Source organism: Epinephelus moara, chromosome 11, assembly GCF_006386435.1.
Source record: "Epinephelus moara isolate mb chromosome 11, YSFRI_EMoa_1.0, whole genome shotgun sequence".
NCBI classification, from domain to species: Eukaryota; Metazoa; Chordata; class Actinopteri; order Perciformes; family Serranidae; genus Epinephelus; species Epinephelus moara.
In genome coordinates, this window is record NC_065516.1 from 16,507,220 (window position 1) to 16,528,858 (window position 21,639).

Here is a 21,639-nt window from a genome sequence, read left to right on the forward strand (position 1 = left end):
ACAAAAATTTCTGCAACCATTTAAAGACATCACTCAGATACACAATCTGCAAAAACATCTTATCCAAAACAAATCCCACTTGCGAAGGCATTTGCGTTACTGTAATAGAAATATCCCTAATCGAATCAGTTTGACTTGGCAGTCCAATCATTTGGGAACTTGTGAATCAGAATCAAATCAATTCAGGAAATCAGTGGCAATAACCGGCGCTACAACTTGACACCCTCGGGCTGTAATGCAGTTTGTGTGTTAAAAATCTGATTCCAAAAAGTGAAACCCAAAGCATGTTGCTGTCTCAGACTTTAGAGAGCTAATAGTTAAATGACTGTGACGTGTACAATCAGTGGAGTGCCACTTTAAGTAAATGATCTGAATACATGTTCAAACACTGGACAGCAGGTAGAGAAACTACAGTACGATAAATGATTTTAACATCACAGTCAGTTCTGAGGGATCCTGTAAACATTGTTACAAACCCTCCACCCCCTCCTTCTTTTCTTTCTGTGTTTCGCAGTCATTATGCTGAATAAAACAGCAGTAACATGACTCCAGGCGCTATATATGAAGAGCAGGCGTCGACCAGTGATGTTTTTGCCAGGACAACACATGTGCTGGTAGTTAGGTGCTATTTTCAATCTGGCCTGTGATCATCTGAGTGTCGGTGACTTTTTCTGACTCTCCTTTAAGAGTGAGGAAAAGCAGCAGAGTCCCCTCCAGCTCTCACACACCATAATAACCCCCGGTGTCCTTGACGTGACCCACATGCAGATGTCAGGGGAGGGTTCCAGGGGTTCAGTAAGGCCTGTATTTAAGAGCCTTGAAGGGGGTGTTCAAACAAGGGGGTCTGAGTCATCGATTTCGTAATTAAATAAAAGAATAGCAGAGTGCAGAGAAGGTGCTCCAAGACACCTGCGTTCCCGTTACACCTCCAGTGAAAAGACTTTGGTTGGATTTTGGCAAGCTGCAGTTCTTTGTTCTGCAGGGATCATGCAGTAGATCTTACATTTGTATTCCCTCCAGTGTGTGTGTGTGTGCTCATGTGTGTTCAGTCTTACAATAACACACATGATCACACTGTTGTAATACAAACTGAAAGCTTTTATATATGCGAGTCTCTTGTGTCCACGAACACTAAAGGTTCTCCAACACCTCCGGCAGCAGAACACAGCCACAATTTAACAACGAATTTGGGGATTCTAATTCCTCCTCTTTTAGCATAAGTAATAAAACCTCCTAAATCTGTTATTCATGGTCCAAAATGTTAATGAAGGGGGGGGAAATGGCTGTGAGCGTTGCCAAGATCAACCTACAGCTTCCTGGTTTGCAAAAGGGAGTTGAAGCAGAGAGGAACAGAAAGGAACTGCTCCAACACTCTGTCAGATGCATAATGACTATCACATTTTCCATGTGTGGCTAAGACTGCAGACAGAGGGAATTCACTGAATTCATTTTTTGGCACCTTATAGAGCTCTGCACAACGCTTGTCATGCATGCATATGGTTAATTAACAAATTAAAAAGCAATAAGACGCTGCATATTTCTGTTGTTCACATGCCTCTGTAATTTGGGCCCTCTTTTTTCTTTGAGTCAAAGTGATTCCAAACATGCAGAGTTTGTGTTAGTTATCACTCACAATAGTCTGTGATCACTGACTTGATTTGTTTCCAACTTCCATGTATGGTAGTGCTGTTAATAAATCAGCAATTTGGCAAAAACAAGGAAGGGTTTGCAGATAAAACTGATAAGAAAAATGTCAAGTGGAGAAAAATGTTTTATGTGTCTGAGGAGGCTGTGGATGAAAAGGCTAAAAACAACAGTCTGTACATGTTCCAGAGCTCAGGGGCACATGTAATATTGTTATATACATTTTTCACTTATTAAAACTGAAATATAGTTGTAAGTATTTACATTATATAAATGACATAAAAGATAGCTAGGAGTGTTAAGTCAAAGGTAGTCTGACTCACTGGATGTAGACTGAGGCTATAAGCCTGCCATTGATTATTTTAATCATCATTCTCCCTCCCTTGCATGTTACTATTTTCAAAATCTCCTTTGCTATGGGGAACAAAGGCAACCTCCAAGCTAATAACCTACACACTGAAACTGGCTAATATTGACGAACGCATACCTGCTTTGCTCTTTCGGTGAATTGTTGTAAAAATCTACAACAAATGAAAAAAATTGTGAATGCACCTCAGAAAGGTCCAGACTCCATCTTGCTTGACTCTCATGTCCGACATTGCTCTGTTTTCTGACACGGCCAGTCAGAAAACTCAATCAGAGTTGATTTTCCACATCTTTCGAAATGTCTTCAGTCTAGACATACCTGAATTTGATCTTTTTTGCACCGGGGGTCTGATCCCAGACTGTCCTGACACCCCATCAGATTAACAAACCCTCCGTTGCTGCTGTCAACAGAGCCACTCTCATCCTGGCAAGTTTGCTAGGTTAGCATGAGCTAAGACATCAGACACTGTGCCATTTAACAGTCCCAACAAACTCAAATCAATACCAAAACATCTCGACTCTCTCGTTAAACCTGTTAATAACCTCTAGGTAATGTTAGTCGTGTGGTGCTAACAGTTAGCCCTGTCACTGCGTGTGTGTGTGTCCCCAACACTATTTTGCAAGGACACAGTCGCTGCATCCTGGGTTTAGTGCTGCCAAATATCTGCAAACAGATTCTGTGTATGTGTGCAGGGTCTGTAGGTGACGGGATTAGATTTGGCCGAATACAGCCTTGGAATCTGACAGCTTTTGTCTGACCACATGTTAGCTTGATTAGCTTTTTTAATTAATCAGAAGAAGAAAAGTCTTTGCTCGGATATCTGCTGTCTACACCAGATCAACCTGAAATATTGGCCGTACCCCCAGAAGCTTCATCGTGATCAGACCAAAAGCCAATGGGCTCCAAGACTGAGCGCTAACTTGGACAATTGTCATTGGCTTAGAGAAATACAAACAATCCAGAGTGCTTTTCCCCCAATACCAGTATGATAATATGTGCTTCCAGACCTTCCTCAGGCGCTGTCACAGCTCTGTGGAGATAGTTCTGGCTACAAGAGACAAAGACAACTGGATGTTATTGAAGCCTCTGATCCAAAATACATCTTTAGTTGCCTTTCACTTATCATCCCTGGATGTACAATGACCTGGATGACTGAGATTCTTCACAGCCATAGAAATATGATGAACTGTGTGCACTTTACCAAATCATGAGTTTGCATGGAAACCTTCTTTCTTTAGGGACACATTTTCTAAAGATGTAAAATCCTGCTACTGTTCAAAGGAGCTCTGAGTTTCTCATTTTCACTGTCAAATTATTCCCTTAAGTAAATCCTAAAATTTTCTCACGAGTATCTGCAATCAGAATACATTATTTTGTTCAGTTAAGTGAGTAAAATACAGGATGACAGAATGTGTGATGACTTCAACAGTATTCTGTTACCTGTCTGCGCAGCACAGATTGCCGAAGATTGATTACAAACTGTTTTTGGTCATCAGATCTTGCTGTTTGGAGTATTAGAGTAATCTCTTTGGTCCTGGATGACGCCTGTGCAGCACAAATTCTTCCACTTTACAGGGAGGAGTTTCCCTTCCCAGCACTTCTTCCACATTACCCTAAACAAACAGTTGTGTAGAGTAATTTAAAGCCATTGTCTGGTGTCGATTACCGCTTTCAGTAAGTGGTGTGATTCACGACGCAGATGTCAGACAGCTCCTCTTGATGCTGCTCTGAGGTAGAACAGCGTGCCATCCTCATGTCTGGAGTGTGTGTGTCTGGACTGATTTTGGCAGAAAAAAACATCCTCTTCTTCCTGACCGGCGGCGGGAGAAGATGCCTTGTTGTCATTCAGACTGACAGACCACGCCCCCGCATCCGACCGCAGACGTGGCGGGCCACCCAGAAGGAACTCCGGCACACATGATGCTGCATAACAGAGAGCATTCCTATTGTTGCCCACCTCAGAGAGCATCCCAGACCTGCGTTTCAATTTTGTCTTGCTGACTTTGGAGGGAAAGTGTATAATTTTATAATTGAACATTATGCATGTGGTTTGCTCTCATCCTTGAGTACGAATTATTGTGTTGAGCAATTCATACAAGAGATCATAATTTTTTGGTTGAAAAAGTTTCCACTTTCTGAGCAATGCATATTTTGTTTAGTTTTTAATAAGATACTACTTCACTGACGCTGTATGAAAAAGTAGGGTTTAAAATCACCTTGGAAAATGCTCAGTTATGAGATTATATAACCATATTTTCCAAATTTGCATACATTTTCACCTCATCTGTAACTGAATTAATTCTAAGCCTTTCATTTAAGGCAGTCCACCCACCTGACAGCACTCAGACCACAGTCATATTCATATTTTACAGCCCTCTGTGTTCTCTCTGTGTTAAATGATAGAGCTTCTCATTACAAGCAACCCTGAAATCACAGAGCGGCGTTCTCCACCATGACCATAATGTTATACCGACATTACCCACAAGCAACACCAGAGCAGAAACCGCCATGTCGGGTAGAAACTGTCACGCCACAGCGGAGGAAACATTCAGAGAACACAAGCGGTGCTTCGGTGTAGACCTGTCCTCCTCCATATGGCGGAGTCAGTGACGGATGTGGCCAATATGGTGATGAGTTTGACTGATGTGGGCAGGGCCTGTAAAAGAAACTGTCCCATTGAGAGTTTCCCCAACCAGCTTTCTGTCAGGTATTCCAAAAATCTGCACAGCTCTTTAAAGCCTTCCTGGTTTTATCTGGCAGCATCTCAGCAGGACAGGAACTGTAGTTCACTATATTTACATCTCAGACACTGTTTTAGTGCAACAGACTTCAACAACTGAAAAATAAACTTTTCCTCTGGTGGATATTTTTAGCTTTAGATGTTTGAAGAACATTGTGCAGTTTTATCAAAGCAGAAAGTCTGTGGATGCAAAACACACCTGCCTTTAAGATTTTTAATTGTCAACAACACACGTTACCCTAAATTTACTTTTGAGGTTCCATCTTCATGTAGTTGTTTCCAAAAATCCATCAACCATGCATTCCTGGTCAGTGTAGAGTTCTTCTTGGTCACTTCACCTTACTTGCCACCCTCCTGTTTTCCCTGGAGACTCCCATTTTTTACTGCCCTTCTGCATTTTCATCCCGAGGTCACAATCTCACCCGAATTTCTCCTTACTTATTTCAATCAGGAGAGACTTGCTCTGAGAGAAAAGAATATTTATTTACATGAGAAATATGAAGAGTCTTTGGCGATTAGACCCCATCATGATGTCATCTATTTCAGGAGGGAACATTCTGTATAACATGTTCTCGCCACCCCTAGTCATTTCAGTGAGGGAAGGTGCCAGAGAGGAAGCGGTTTCAAACATGGCGGTAGTTACAGCACTAGCAACTTATAAGGATAACCAGAGGAGAAACTGGCCTGGAGTAACATCTCCACCAAACCTGGTCTCACTCCAAAGTCATCGAAATTCTGGTGCTTCGGCAGCGTCTTTTAACATCAGCATGATATGTGTCCAGTCACTGTTGCTCAGCAGCGTCAGGGGGAAATGTGGTGGTAGAAGAACAAAAGTTTAGGCGGCAAAAATCCAATTAGCGTTGGTGGGAGGGGAGCGTGGATGGGTCCGACAAACACCAACTTTCACCCAAGAGAGTAGTGTTTGCGTCCCTTAAGAATCTAAAGCGAAACCCTGTTCTTTTTTCTAAACCTAACCACATGTTAGTCAAAAAACATCAATTTGTAGTGTTGTACTGACGTATTGCTTTTATTTGGAAAGAGACTGTACACGGTGTCCCAGAACGTCAACAACCAACGCACCCAGGGTACCTTTCACATCGTACCTGGACGTGGAAGATCCATGACTAAACGTCGATATGTGACGAGGTCGGATTGAGAATGTGTTGTTTGGGGGGAGGACACCCAGACCCCCTGCTTTACTTTCAAAATCCTTCCTATTTTTGAGGTCTCGCGGTTCGGAAGTGTGCATTTCACTGCTGCATTGGAACATGCAACTAGTGGCAGATATCAGTACTGCATGTGTAGGCAGTTTAGCGTAACACTAAGCTGTGTTGGTTGGTTAATATTTACGTGATTTGCATGCATGAGTATACAGTATACACCACCTCCTTTACTACAGCCAGGATGCTGTTCATGGTCTACAAGAAGGTAGATAAAAAAGATTCAGAAACTGGCTGCAAACAAGTGAGAAAGAGGTAAATTTGAATGCCTCAGATACCATTTAGTGGTTTATTATCGCAGCTGCTCAACAAAGGGAAAATGCCACATTATTTATTTTATTCCTGGTTTTCTCCGACTGGCGACATTTAGCTGTTTGTTTTTCTTTGAAGTACTTGCCAGTGCTCCGTTGGCGCTGGGGAGTCTTTGTAGTGATTTTTGACTGGCACCTGAAGCAACCAGCGGGACATCTAGACATCGATCAGATGAGGTTTCAGAAAGGAATAAGCGTCAAATTCAAACACTGTCTGGTTATATTGTGAGGTGCTGCACTTTGTGATCACTTCTTCCAGGTGAATGGCAGCTGCATGAAGACAAACAGTCTTTGAATCTTGTTTTTTGTCGGATAAAGTGTTTCTCTTGTTTTTCTTGTCCTGCTCTTCTACATTCTCACTTTGAACTCACTTCTTTCTGCTGATGGTGTTGTGTTTCCTTCAGAGCAGAGTGTAGGCAGGCTATCAAATTCTGAATGCTAATGTGATGGTCATTAACCAGTGGGCCACACACACACACACAGACAAAAAGAAACACACACACTTTACTAGAGAGCTGCAAGGTTTTGGGGTGCTTAAGCTCCGATGTTTTGCTTTGTAACTAAAACCCAAGTCACTTCGTTGGGCCCCAAATCCCTCAGCTGAGTAAGACCATTCCCTCTCCCCACTCCATTGTTGATGTAGTTTTCTGGAAAGACGACCTGTTTGTGTAACTGCAGCGAGCGCTGAGTCTGTGCAGAGCTGAGCGGGGCCTCCGGGCTCGTGGGAGGGGGCAGGGCTGCAGGGTGGGAGGATGCTGCCGCAGCCTGCATGCCTGTCTGACCGCGGCTCATCTGAAAACCATTTTAGAAGTGTTTATTTCTCTACCTTTACTATCAGTTGGTGAGTCGTCATTATGGTGGGATGAGGAGTGGAGTGGGCAGGTTGGCCAGCTCTCTGTGTCTCTCCACAGTTATTTGCAAGCTGAAGGACGATTTGATATTCTTTCTGTTCAAGGAAATGAACAAAGAAAAAATCTAAAATAAGCAGTCTTTTTGTTTCTGGATGCCTGGCAAAAAGAAATTAACTTTTTCACATTAGAGCTGCAATTATCAGTGTTTTTGTATTATCAGCACATGAAATGTGTAATGAGGAAGGAGTCGCTAGTAATTAGGTAAAATTATCACCTGCTTCCTCTCAGCTTTATGGAGAGTTTTACTGACTTTTAGCTCATTGTTTTGGTTTTATGGCCTGCAAACTTTATCCTCATTAACCTCCTTTCCAGTTTTGATAAATTCACTGTACACTACCTGTGCAAAACCACAGACAAAGTTAGCAGCTAGCTGGTGAACAGTAGCTAAAGAGCAAAATATCTCCCTCAGGAGTTGGTGGAGACCAAAACAAAACTAAAACATAAAGGTGTAAGGTAAATATTAGATGTGGCTCCATGTAAATGTCAATGTCTGTTGGACGTGTAAAAAAGCAACTGTAACACATCCGCCATTACAACTTTTTTAAGGTAATAATGCTAGCATTTTCAGCTGCCCATAAGTGGCCAAAAAACAAAGAATGGAGCTTTAAATATGTCCGGTAGCTATTTTCCAGGGGCATACAATAAGTGTTGCACTGCTCTTTACAAGCTCAGACTTTTAACCATGTTGCACGAGTAGCAACTCATCAGGTTTAGTGACATCAGTGAAAACATCTACTTTAGTTAACATAATTTTTATATAGTACAAGAAGTGAGATTTTCTGCATCTTTCAAAATCATACTTGGGGGGCATCGGTAGCGTAGTGGATAGTGCCGGCGCCCCATGTATAGAGGTGATGCCTCGCTGCAGCGGTAGCGAGTTCAACTCCGGCTTGCAACCCTTTGCTGCATGTCGTCCCCCCACTGTCTCTCTCTCTCCCCCATTTCACACACTATCCTGTCCATTAAAGGCAAAACGCCCAAAAATAATCTTTAAAAAAAAAAAAAGATTATACTCGGTGCTTTCACACCTGCCCTGTTTGGTTTGGTTCAATTGAACTCAAATTCGTTTGCCCCTAAGTGCGGTTCGTTTGGGGAGGTATGAACACAGCAATCACACTCAGGTGCACACCAAAACAACTGGACCGAGACCTTCTTGAAGAGGTGGTCTCAGTCCGGTTACAAACGAACTCTGGTGCGGTTCGTTTGTGGTGAGAACATGCTCCGACCTCAATCCGAACCAGCTGCAGTCACATGACACATTGTTTGGGTTAAACATGAGCATGTTACAGTCCTGGAGGATTATTAATGTGCACTTCCTCCTGTACTGCCTTAATATGCACATTCAGCACATCCAGTGCATCAAAACATTGTTTTCTAGTTGGAGCTGCGCCTCGTTTTCAAACTGTATGGTTTGACTAAAATCAACAATGACAGCAATATAGTCCACGATGACCAGCGCTAAAGTCAACCTGTGTAGTTGTCCCTGCATTGTGACATTAGAAAGTGTCACATTTATCTTGCAAGTGTACTCTTCTTCAACGTTTTGTTTACTTCCTGGATTTTTCCCACATGGAAATTCTGACCAACCAAGAGCAGTTTTCTCACACAAGGCATTTGATCTGGTCCGCTTGTAAATGCTGCCGTGAGAACATGAACCAACTCTAGGCAACTGAAAGCACCCTGAACGGAGACCAACTAATATGAGGGTTTATGCACTCAGTGAGCCAGAATACAACCATCTACTGCTAGTTTATCTAGGATGACTAAGCTAGCTAATGTTACAGCTCAGCCGAGGGGGGCGCAGTTAATATAACATCTCTTACTATAACGAGCAAGAACCTCTCATCCATGAATAGATGCACGATTCCTCCTGTGCGGTGATACAGTTGAAGGGTGTAGTTTGGTATGAAGAAAATAGTTCCTACATGAAACTGCTCACAACAAGGTCTGTAGATTATCTTGAGTAATCGGGTCATGATTTCAGATGTATTTATTTGGCGCTTTGAGCACCACAAGCAGAGTGTCATCTGTATTGGAGAGAAGGCAGACATCTCTAAGGCTGATGGGATGAACTGTTCCTTTAACAGAAATTTTCTACTTCTTGCCTCTTGCCTGTTTAATATGTGTCTAGTGTAACCCCATAAACCTTTCTTCAAAGCAGATCTGACAGATGAATTTGATATTTATGTGGAAAAATTATAATTCTGCCTGGCTCCCCCACAGCGAGGCGGCAGACAGTTGGAGCCTGGGAGAGCTGCTGGATGCTGCAGTCTTTCTTGCCTCATAATTTGACAATGCCTATTGTTGGATGTGATGCAAAGCTCAGTCAGAGATATCCTTTTTTCTCTGCTTCCCAGTTGTACGTGGATGATCTGGCCCGTGTCACAGTCCCAGAGAGGTTCTTGGCTCGCTGTGGACGATGTGACATGGGTTACTGACTTTTCCAGTTCATCTGTCACTGCTTTCTCTCCACCTCTCAGATCTTTAAATCATTTTGCTTTTCCACTCTCCTTGGTATGTTCTCACATTTCATTTTTTCTCTCCGAACTCATCCTTTTTGCAACTGAGCTTTGGCCTTGTCCTGCCTGTCTTCACTCCTCCTCTCACTCCTCCTTCATTCACTCATAACCACGAGCATCGTGCCCGCCTGTCTCATGTGATGGAGGCGTATGGTTTCCATCACATGTAATAAAAGCGATGGAGCCTGAATCAGGCCACACATGGAGCCGGGATGGTGTCAGTTTCCTGCAGGGCCTCAGAGCCATCCCGTGAACTCAGAACCCTTTGGCCCTAATCCTGCACTTCCTCTGATTGCGTCACTGGCAGGTACGGCTCCGAAGTGAGCGCAGTGGGCACGCTGCTGAACAGAGTAAATTCTCAAAGCTGTTAAACAGTCAGTTATTAGGTGAGGTAGCCATGAAGCCAGGACCTCCGCTGTGAGAGCTTTATGCATTGGTTGTGGAGTGTGTTAGGCGTGTATGCACAGCACCTCTTTTTAGAGGAAAATCCATCTATCCAAGTGTGACTACAAGAGCGGGTAGTGATGTAACTTTCACTTCTATGTCTATATTTTGTTCAGTGGTTCCAATGTTTTGTATAAAATCTCTGATCTTAAGTTAACTTTTAATTTTTTCTAGCATATTTTGCTGTAAGAAATCACTAAATTGGACAATGCATTAGTTCAGGCAGGACACAGTGTCAAGTTCAGCTCACATCCCAGCTACATCAGCTGATCTCAAACAGCCCAGTCAACTGATGGAGCAGCTGATTGATGGAAGGGAGTCAGCTGATGCATCACATGATTCCTTTCTATACAACAAATTAATGAATCTCATTCAGGGCGCCCTATTTAAACTGCTCTGGTCTGCCTACTGTTATTGCTTCCTCTGCAAGCTGCTTTGCAACCAGCCTCCACCCCAGCTCCTCCTTTTCATGCTGTGTCTGACTTATCAATGTCATTTCTGTTTGTCATTGATGCTGCTCTGTTCTGTTCCCGGGAGGTCTTTGCTGCTGCTCTCCCCGCCTTAGGCTTTCAATGTAGGTGCATGGAAGGGCAGGGAGATTTGCTCTCTCTGCCTCAGGCTTTCCTTGTAAGCATGTGGAAGGGCAGAGAAGTGTGCTCTCTCTGCCTTAAGCTTTCCACATAGGCATGTGGAACAGGCTTTCTGCGTAGGCCTATGAAAGGCAGAGAGGCCCCAGAATAGAACCATACTGCCAAATATAATTCCGCAAATGGAAATAAAGTTTTCTTTGACTAAAGTGGTCCTGACTGAACTGAGATTAATGTCACCAAGGCAGGTTGAGGACAAGAAGGTACACAGAGGAGGTACATCGAAACATAACAGAATCCCAAAATTTCCATACCGATGCCCCACTAATTCTTAAGTTGTGCCACATTATTGAGATTGAGCACTTCACATGGGCAGGCTAGAGGGTTCAGTTGTCACTCCATGTGCCAGTGCACACTTTGATTTTGTTAGGGTTAACTGCTTTGACAGTAGAGCATGGCTGTTCAAAGGTACAAAACTTTTTTTTAACAAATTAACCAGTGGGCCAACTGATCTGTTGTCATGGAAAAGTTTTCAAATTTTGTCCATGAAAATTCGGGAACCCTGGTATAAGAAGGTTTCTTTAAAACCATGTCTCAAAGTCACTGATTTATGTCCACCATCACTGAAAGTCATGCACCAGTGCACTCGTTTACACGCACAGACACACACACACACACACACACACACACTGTTGCAACACATGATTTGGTGCAGGCCACCTCACCATGCCATTGAGAAAGCTGAGCAGAGTATGACTCATTCATTGAGCCATCGTCTCCCTCCTGACTGTAAAACATCTTGGCTTAGATTACAGTGTATCAGAGACCTCGTAAAACTGAAACTTAAACTTATTTCTGTTTGAGTAATGAAGGACAGATGGCACGAAAGATGACTGCTCTTCAGGAAAACAACTGGAAACAAACAATTTCGGCATTCTGCTGATTTCACAATCAGCAGAGATACTGTTGGTGGTGGATCTGATGGATAACAGCCGTCCACTGTCTTTGCAACATAATGAGAATGTCAAACAAGTAAGGGTGCATTACTCATGTAAGACCTGAGAACAATTTTAAAGGCGCTGTATGTAAGAATGTGGCCAAAACGGTTACTGCGCTCAAATTCAAAATACTGCCGCGAGTCATGTCTGCCCCCCCTCCCCTACAGATTCGAGGTAGATTCGCTGGAGACTGATTTGTTTGCCCATGGACGGCTGCCGTGGCAGGGCCGCGTCGCCGCGTCCTTGATCTTCGGTTTTCCAGCGGACCGTTCGAGCAAGTCCGGCTTCTCTGCTGCTAACGCTGCTGCCGGGATACAGCTGAGGAGGAGCCGGCTGCTAATGCTATGTACTGGAACACTGCTAATGCTGCTTGCCGTGCTGCTGTAGCTCAGTCGTAACTGTAACTGATGCTGAGACTCTACTGACTGTGTGACTGGTAGACGGCGGTGTGTGGTGCAACAGGCCAAAACACAAATTCAAAACATAAACATGATTTGCAGACTGCAAAAAAATTTTTTAGATGCAAATATTCTGGCTGTACTATTGTTGTCGGTGAGTTCAGTGTGTTATATGAACAGTATTCCTTAGTCTCTGTGACATATTAGGATGATTTTACGACTATTTGCTTTAGATTTCTTACATATAGCTCCTTTAAGCCACTGGTTGGATTTTTTATATGATGTATATTTAAAATGTTGGCATTATACATTTCTGCAAACCAAGACAGTTGACCGGCTGCGGTCCAACAAACAACAGAACTGGTTATTTCTATTGAGACATCGATGGCAATTTCAACATAATAACTTATGAGTGTCACATATCCTTGGTTGCAGAAATGTATAGTGCTAACATTTGTGTGCATTCACGCGACAAAGTCCTCTTGTGTCTGTGGTAATTATGAATTCTGACTACTGGGGGCAATAAAGGAATTAGAGTGACGTGATTATGGAGCAGTCACATATGAAGAAGTTCGAGGGGGTTGGATGAAATGTCAGACTTTAACACGCAAAGCCTTGTTTGTATTATAACCATGACATAGCCCCTAACCCAGCTCTGTCATTAGAATAATGTGTTTGCATTTTACACTTCTGCAAACCACAGATTTTTTACATTTGTTTCATTTCACATGCATCATCTCAACATTTCTAAAGTGACATAGCTCAGATTATACGTACAGTATATGAGCTGATTTTCTCATCCTGAGGAGGAAGAGATGGTGGATGGCGTGACGCTAGCCAAGAACTGCTGCCAAGCAGCAAACAGCAACAGACCACTGTTGAAGAGCAACAAAAAAATGTTTTTTAATGACAGTTTGGACATTTCCAGCAGTGATTGTAGCAACTAAAGTGATATTTTAAGCCAAACCACAATGTTTTCCTAACCTGAGGTTATTATGCCTAAATCCAACCCCACACTCTGGTCTCACTCCCAACTCATCAAATACAGATGCTTGGTCAATGGTCAGATCAGATACCAACGCATTATGGCACCCTTTAGCAGTGGTATAAGACGCACTGGGTGGCAGCATTTTTTAAAGCTCCAAGCAACTGCTGTAGTACAAAGAGCGAGAAATTGCACATGGGGCAGTTGGGAGGGTTCAAAAAACTCTAGAGACTTTCCTCCTGGAGACCGCTGTGGCGTGTGAAAGTCAGTCAAGTCATTTTCATAACAGTGAAGTGTGCTAGTATGTGTAGCATACTATGCTAGTGATGTATGTCACATGACAAACGAAGCTCTAGTGCAAGTTCAGTCAGAAAGACAATATGTTTAATGCTCAGACTGTAAGTTTCTTTCTCACCCTGTAGTTCACTCCTTGCACGTATGCTCACGCACTATTTCTAAGTGTCATTGTCTGGGTCTGTCAATTGAGTCATCAGCTGATTCAGAGTCAACCAATAGCACAGCGACACACCTTCTCTGTCAGCCTATTATCTTACTGCTCCTCATTCTAAATATGGTTATTTCTCTGCTTTAGTTCTTTCATGCTGCCGTCGTATGCGCCCTCCACCTCCCCATCGCAACTTAGTCTTTACAGATGCATCAGCCTCATCCGCCTCAGGAGTCAGCAACCTCAGAGTCATCAGCCACCACCACCACCAGTGTCTGGACTCCATGGGGGGATTTATCCTGCTGCCGCTCAGATGTCTCTCAATCACAAAATATCTCCCTCTGATGTCCAAACACCAAAGACTTCTGTTAGATCTTAATCAGCACAAATCATCTGTTATGTTGTATCAAATATTATCTTTACATCATTCTTCTGTCTCTCCTGATAGAAATGTGATGTACATCAGGTGACATGAGGTAACGTTTTAAAGTTGTGATAATTGTACTTGTTTTAAACAAATCCGTGATGTTTTTTCTAAACCTTGTCATGGATTTTTGTTGCCTAAACCTAAAGAAAGAAACCTTAAAACAATTTTTTTTTAACTGGTTTCTAAATTTATTTTGAAAAGAGACTGCATTTAACAAGTGTAAACATTACATTTCCTGTAATACGGAAGTTTATTTTTAAAAGACACAATGCATAAATGAGACATGCTGTCCCTGAACATCCAAAATTGGCACTGGGGAGGTACCTAGAGCATCATAGTTTGACGTGTAGAGCCACTGACTTTCTCAGACTTTAATTAAGAAGCTATATTTACCTAAATCAAGATCTTTCTCTGAATGAAATCGAGTTGTTTTTGTTCCTTAAAGAAACCTAACTTTAACCACGGTTTTGTCATATCATAAAACGCTTCTTCTTATGTGTCATGGGCATGAACATATTTTGTTTAATATGCATGACTTGTTTTTCTGTCCCAATTCATTAAGTTTATTTCTGTCTCTTTTCCTGTCTTATATCGTTTTTCACTTTTCACTTAAACTTTCATCTGTCATTCCTACCTGCCTTTCTTTCTTAGTCCCTATACCCTTTCTGTCCTTCTTTCTGTCTTTCTTTTTTTAGCTTTGCTACTGTACCATTTTAAAAACAGAACGTCTACTTGTAACAGGGTATTATCCCGTCCTGATCTACTTTGACTTGAGTCGAGGCTCACAGGACTTCTTCCTCTGCTGTAGTTTGTGTTGAGCTCCTCTCTTTGTCGTTGCTGCCAGGTATAATTCACTGATTGCCCTCTTGGAGTAATCTGCACTCTGGTTCCTGGAAAGGGTTGAGTGTGTGTTAGGCAAGGCGGGGATCCAAATCACAGTTTGTGTGACCTCAGCTCACAGCTTTGTGTTCTCATCCGTTACTATAGCGTCCCTTCTGCTATTTACAGTAAATAAACATTGTCTTTTAATGAGCAGGGCCCACGCATCGGTTGGGCTTCGTTGTGGAAATTACTCTGGCATTTCTGGGGCAAATGAATGGCCATGTTGAGATGAAAAGATGATGTGTGGGTAATCCTTTGTTTCAGGAAATAAGGCTGGTGAAAGACACCGGCTTGGAGACACTGAATTATCACTAAGGTAGACACTGTGCGGATATTATTCAGCATAGAGGTTTTAGAACAATGGGTGACTTTATCCACATTATAATACATTAGAAAACCCACTGGTGTGTTTTTGTTTGTTTTGAAATGGCTCTTTGTCTTTGGAGCATCATTTTTGTTTCGCTATGAGCAGTAAAAGTGTTGTTGTCATCTTGTGGTCTGAGCATCCTGGACGTTGGTTGTTTTTGTGGTCGCGGTCGGTCAGATTTGTCTGTGACTGACTGCACAGGCGAAGGGGAAAGATGACGAATCAGAGTCTGATTTAATAACGAGCAGCCAAACTAAAGGAAACTCAGTCTCTGATGTTAAACTGCGAACAAGGAGGTCAGTGTTCAGCTTATGTTTTTCCACAGTCTCTGCTTCAAGTTCTCTTCTTCCTAATTTTCAATATTCAGTAAAAAGTGTGTCACACTACAAGTTTCTTTTTGAACTTTTATCACATAACTCCACATGTAGCCAAACTTCATGTGCTACAAACCTCAAGATATTCTATCCATGCGTTGGGATTTGTGCATCTGGGCTCTGTTAGTGTGACAGACATTTGAGAATGTGTGAAAGACGTTCGTCCTGACTGTCTCATATCCATCTGGCCGTTTGTCATGTAAACAGCCAGTTCGAGAGCGTGGAGCGATGCCATGTCCCAGTGTCTCTGTGGTACTTAATGATGATGTTTGGTTTTTTAATTTAATTTAATTTGGAGCTTATTTATCTCTTGTGTAGTTCCCAATTTGATTTTTGTAATGCATAATGTCTTGGATTCAGTTTTTTCAGCATTTATGTTTATCATTTTGAAAAGCAAACAGTGTCCAGTCCAGCTTAAAATAACTTTGTATTCCTGCCAACAGAAGCAGCCATGATGAATGTGACAATACAGCTTACAGAGCCACATCTCATGTAAGCATAGGTTTGGTAATTTGCAGGTTAAAGGACGCCAAGCTAAAACTGAGCTAAATTTGGTTGAAATGTGACCTTTATAGATGTCTATATTTACACATAACCATCATTTTTACATCAGTGTTTACCTTTCAGTGTGTAACTATAGGATTTGCTTCACATTGAAATGTCGTCATTTAAATACTGTTGAAACAAGTAATCCTAAACAGTTACAACCCACTTTATTCCAGTTGTTTAACACCTGTGGTTTAACACACGTGGTGACTGACAGTAAGCAGTATGACGCATAAGGCCTCTTATAGAGGGGCGGCTGTGACTCAGAAGGTAGAGCAGGTCATCCACCAATCAGAAGATCGGTGGCTTGATCCCTCAGCTCCTCCAGTCAACATGCCAAAGTATCTTTCGGCAAGAAACTGAACCCCAGATTGCTCCTGATGGCTGTTTCATCAGTGTGTGAGTTTGTGAAAAACTGAGTAGCAGGTGGCACCTTGTACGGTAGCCTCAGCCACCAGTGTGTGAATGGGTGAATGTGACATGTAGTGTAAAAAGCCCTTTGAGCAGGTCCATTTACCATATAGTCCTTATTTGGAGAAGTGCAGTAGTTTTTTCCTCGGACCAAAGTAACCTGTGTCCTCCTCCCTCTTAGCCTTTCCAGTGGATGTGGATCCACGTTTTATGTTTTTTTGTCGAGCATCCCAGTGCAATAGCATGTGATTTAGAGGGCTAAAATACAATGACAAAGGGCAAAGCATACCTGGAGAGCTTTGCAAACTGCAACACTAACTTGAAGCAAATGTTTCAGAGGGAGTGAGACTTATTTTCCATTGTTCATATATGTGCAAAAGATGCTGACTCATTGCTCTGAGGTTATTTGGAGGGCTGAAAAGGACCAACTCTTGCGTAGTGAAAGCAAAACATAACGGTTTGTTAATACACATAGAAATAGAACGCTATTTCTGAGAACAGTGTTCTCATTCTAGTGTTTTCCATTGTTTTTCCAACTTACTTCAGACAAAATCAGCTGCTCTTCTATGGAAACAGCACACCCCTCAGTCCAGCACTGAGTCTAACCTGTGTAAAGTCAGCAACAGAAAGTTTGCTGATCCCATTATGCCAGCCCCGTCAGCTACCACCATGCTTAGAATCTAATTTTGTGGGAAACACTGAATTGTTTTTTTATGTTACATTTTTATGTTTTTAAAAAGTACTATTGACAGATATCGTTAATTGATTTTTTAACTATTAAAAGTCCAGTATCAATCAGGCTATTATTACTAGTATTGAAAACTTTGGAGCCCAGTCTTAAGCACAATGTAGCATCTGATTACTTCTCTCAAAACAAGCCAGTTAATACAATCATTGAATGTTGATATCTTCACTTATGCTGATGATGTAAATGTATATAGAGACATCACAAGGAACAAGGTAACAGAGATAGCAAACACAGATGATTGGCACCAATGTTAAAAACACCAATATTATCCTGAAGCTTCACTCAGCAGTCCAGTCCAGCATCTGTCTCTTCTCCTTATTTGTCCTGCTCATCCAGGAAGTGACCCACTGGGAAATGAACAGCAAGCAGGTCACAACCCCTGATAAAGCCTCAGACAGCCCACTGGCGTGTCGACACGCGGGGGTTGAAGAGATTACAGCTGCTCCATCTGATGTCTGTGTGCTCGTAGAGGAGCTGTGAAACCGAATTCTCCCTCCTTGTTGTTGTGTTGTGTTGTCGGCCATGTGTTTTGTGTTATGCCAGGTGTCCTCCACATTTGACAGCCAACACGAAATTCTCCACTTATCCTCGGAGCATCTGAAGCTCATCAGTCAGCGTGCACTGAAATGGAAAAGCCTTTTGCCTGTGTAATAGTTTATACTCTTACAAAGTGTTTTGGTATCATTTCAGTGCAGCAGATTTGTAAACACTGTCAGCCTGTTTGGATTGGAGCAGCAAATTTGGGCAGCAGTGCTTTGATTACTGTGAACTGATGAACTGATATGATTGCTTTATTGTGGAAGCATGCATGAGCTGACACTTCAAACATGTCAGCAGTTATGAATGATTCAGAAAAGCAATCATTTATGGTGGCTGCATTCCCAGAGTACACTTCTATGCTTACAGTTAAACCGGTGGCGAGGGAAGACTTTGGTAACTCCTCATGCACAGCTGTGTTAGCTTCTTTGTGCTTAGTTACTGGCTCCACACCCAGAGCTGTGCTTTTAAAAGACAAATGTCTTTCAGGCACACATACACTTGTTTATATGTCTCAAGGAGCCCATTGAGGGTGATTAGACACGAGCGTCAGACATGGTTTAGAGCTCTAAAAGCTGAGGTCACTCTCAGGTGTGCGGTACAATATGTACGCAGAGAACAGCACAACATAAAGTTTTTTGTGTCCTCCTCTTGATCCTGATCATGCATCCAAAGCATTCCTCCCTTTCTCTCCTCCTGTGTTAAAGATTTTGGCCAGAAATCAACAAAAGTCACGAATAGTTGATTTTGTTTATGTGACGATGTCATGCTCTGAGATTTATTCACAGATTTATTAGTGCAGCTTGAGGCAAAAAGTAAAGGTTGTTTTTTTTTTTGCCTGTCAGAAACCTTGGTTTACGGCTGCTTTAATCAATATTTTTCCGTAAAATTACTATTAGGGCTTTTCCTTCAGCACTTTTGGCCACAGTCAAACCATGCTGCATCAATTTGTGTCTCCATTACCAGTTTAAACACACCAGGTTGTGCCGAGTTGGGCCGAAAGCACGCACAACCACCTTCAAGAAGGTTGCAGTGGCATCAGATGGGCTTTGTCATTATGTTGTGAACATTCAGTTACGATCAACGACATGTCAATTTATTTAACAAATGAAATCATACAAGCTATGACTCCGGTGAAATGCTTCAGCTCAGCCCATCAGCTCCTTTATTAACTTGTGCATTGCAATATAAATTGTACATTGATGCTTAAGTGAAATTCATCGCAATTTCTTATTTTTAACTTTTTCAACCATGGCAGGCAGCTGTTTTCTGTGATAAAGTAGCGTAAACACTGTACGCTACCTGCTCAGCACCAAATGGCAGAGACCGAGAAAGCAACTAACTGCTGAATATTGTGCATAGAGCAATATATAAGCTATATTAGCAGATAAAGAGCAGCTAAAGAGCCAGATGCTTCATTCAGGTGTTGGTGGAGACCAAAGCAGAGCTAGAAACAGTGAAGATTGGATTTATATATTTGTCAGGTTACCTTAAACACAACTTCAGTGTTACTCCATATCTGCCAAATGTGAAAAGAGACAATTGTTTGCTAACCTGTGCCCTATCAAAAGTTGATAAGGTTTTAATATGTCAGTGTTGTATTTATGACTTGTTACGCTGCCCCCAAGTGGCCAAAAATAAATTGATGAAGGTTTGAAGATGTGAAGATCATGGCAAGAAACTGGCAAAAGTTATTTTTGTTAATCTAAAGATTATAGCCTGACTGATTATGACTTTTAGAGGCAGATACTTACATCAGTATTTGGAAGTTTAAAAAAATCCAGTAACACAATCGCATAACATAAAACAATGTTGATTTGACTCCTTAGACTAGTTGTTTTAAAAAAAGTCTGGTGGACAAAATGTGTAATGCTGGCACTGTTTCTAATTACCTCAAACTTAATTTTTCATTTCTGTACAGCAGTTTTCTGTACTTTCCAGCTGACATATATACCAGTGTATCTGCATTAAATGAATATTGATGATTTCTACATTCAATTTTGGAAAGTACAGCTGTTGGCAGATGAAATATAGCAGGTCTGTGTTTTGGCATTGGTGGCATTTGATTTGGGAAAAAATCAAAACTATGGATTAAGGATTAAATTTAAAACCCTTTTTTCACTCTTTTTTTTTTTTTTTTGCAAGACTTGCCCGCACTTTTTACCGTAAATCTCATGTTCTCTCAGGTTGGCCGGGCGCTAAGGAAACCTCCCTTCCAGCTGGACTTGGTGTTTAACGGAGATCTAACACTCGGTGGTCATTAACAGTCCCTTCACACCCATAAGAGTGATTCAAGTTGTTAACTTTGGCATCTAAACTCCCATTGAGACCCCGGCGAGCCAATCAGCTCTGCAGCTTTAATTTATTGAAGTATTACCTCATGTATTAAACGGGATGTGTGGTGAAATCTTTGGCGCTAAATGGTCCTGGCTCCTTACAGGTTGATGAATAATGGTCATGTGATTTCAGATGGTGATAGTCATGCATTGCCCTCTTTGTGCTGCCATGGTAAAAAAGACCTAATCCTTCATATTGTGAACGTGAAGTGAGTTTCATTCCAGGTGCATGAAAACCAGAACCCCCCCCCTCGACATTTCCACACACAGACACACACTTCCTGAACTGAAAATGAAACACAGCTGTGTTCCCGTCAGTGCTGTGCATCTCGCCACTCATCTGTCATGAAAGATATCCTCAGAAAGGAATATTCCACCAGTGTCCCCTGCTAGCTGCCTTTTAGTTTGACTCCAAAGTCAACTGAGGCTGCAAGAGGAGAAAGGTGCAGATTTGCAAAGAGGCAGAATTTAATGTCACAGAAAAGTGCATTACATTTACTTTCCTTGTTCCTTGTGTAAAACTCATCGAAGTGTGAATCTTTGCGCTCACGAGAGAGACAGACTGAAAAAGAGGAAGTTTGCAGAGTGAAAACTGAGTTCTGGAAAATAAGCATGAGTGTAAACAAATCAGTGGGGGGGATTGTTTTTGTGTCCCCTGCCCCTTCACCACCCGGCCCCTGAGGGAACTGCAGGACCCTTTAATGTAGACTCCAGGACTGTTTGTCCAGATGTGGGACTCCTGGACATGGAGAGTCCCCAGCTAACACCAAATTCTACCCACATGTCCTTTTAAGACCTTTCTGCTTTAGAAAAATGTATTGAATCATGCGGTCTTTCTGTTTTTTACGCAGGGATCCAGGAGGGCACCCAGTGCACCAAGTGTAAGAATGAATGGGCACTGAAGACCTCCATCGCTCTGCTCTATGTGCTGTGTACTCTCCTCACCATCGCTGTCGCTGTGCTTGGATATAAAGGTAAGACTGCCCAGTAAACTACACTCTCCTCTGTCACTGAGACCTGATGCTTACAATTATAAAATGACAAACATTTCTAAACATCACTTCAATGATGCAATTTCTAAAATGTTAAAATGATTTGCTAACAGTGTGCCGAGACAGCGGGCGTCCTCACATTACATTTGGTTTCTCTTCATACTGCCAAAAAATAAGCGCAGTGCCGTTTGATGAGTGTATGTGAGACCTTGTGTGTGTTTGTGTGAGGAAGAGAAAGAAGTCTTCATCGTCACCAGGGTGGCCACCCGAGAATGACATGAATGTTCTTTGGCAGTGTTTCTTTTCTATTTTTTAAAGGCAGTAGATCAGTAATTGAAAATATGAGGAGAGGATTGCCACACCTAGAAGAAAAAACTCTGCAGTGTTTCTCTCAGAGGTCACTCGGACATACAGTTAAAAGGGCAGTTCACCTAATAAATACTTAAAGGA

General features: G+C 42.1%; 1 pseudogene; it reads left to right on the forward strand.

Annotated features, from left to right (window-relative positions):
- The window catches only part of LOC126398053 (collectin-12-like), a 50,037-nt pseudogene that overhangs the window by 14,815 nt on the left and 13,583 nt on the right, over positions 1-21,639 (forward strand).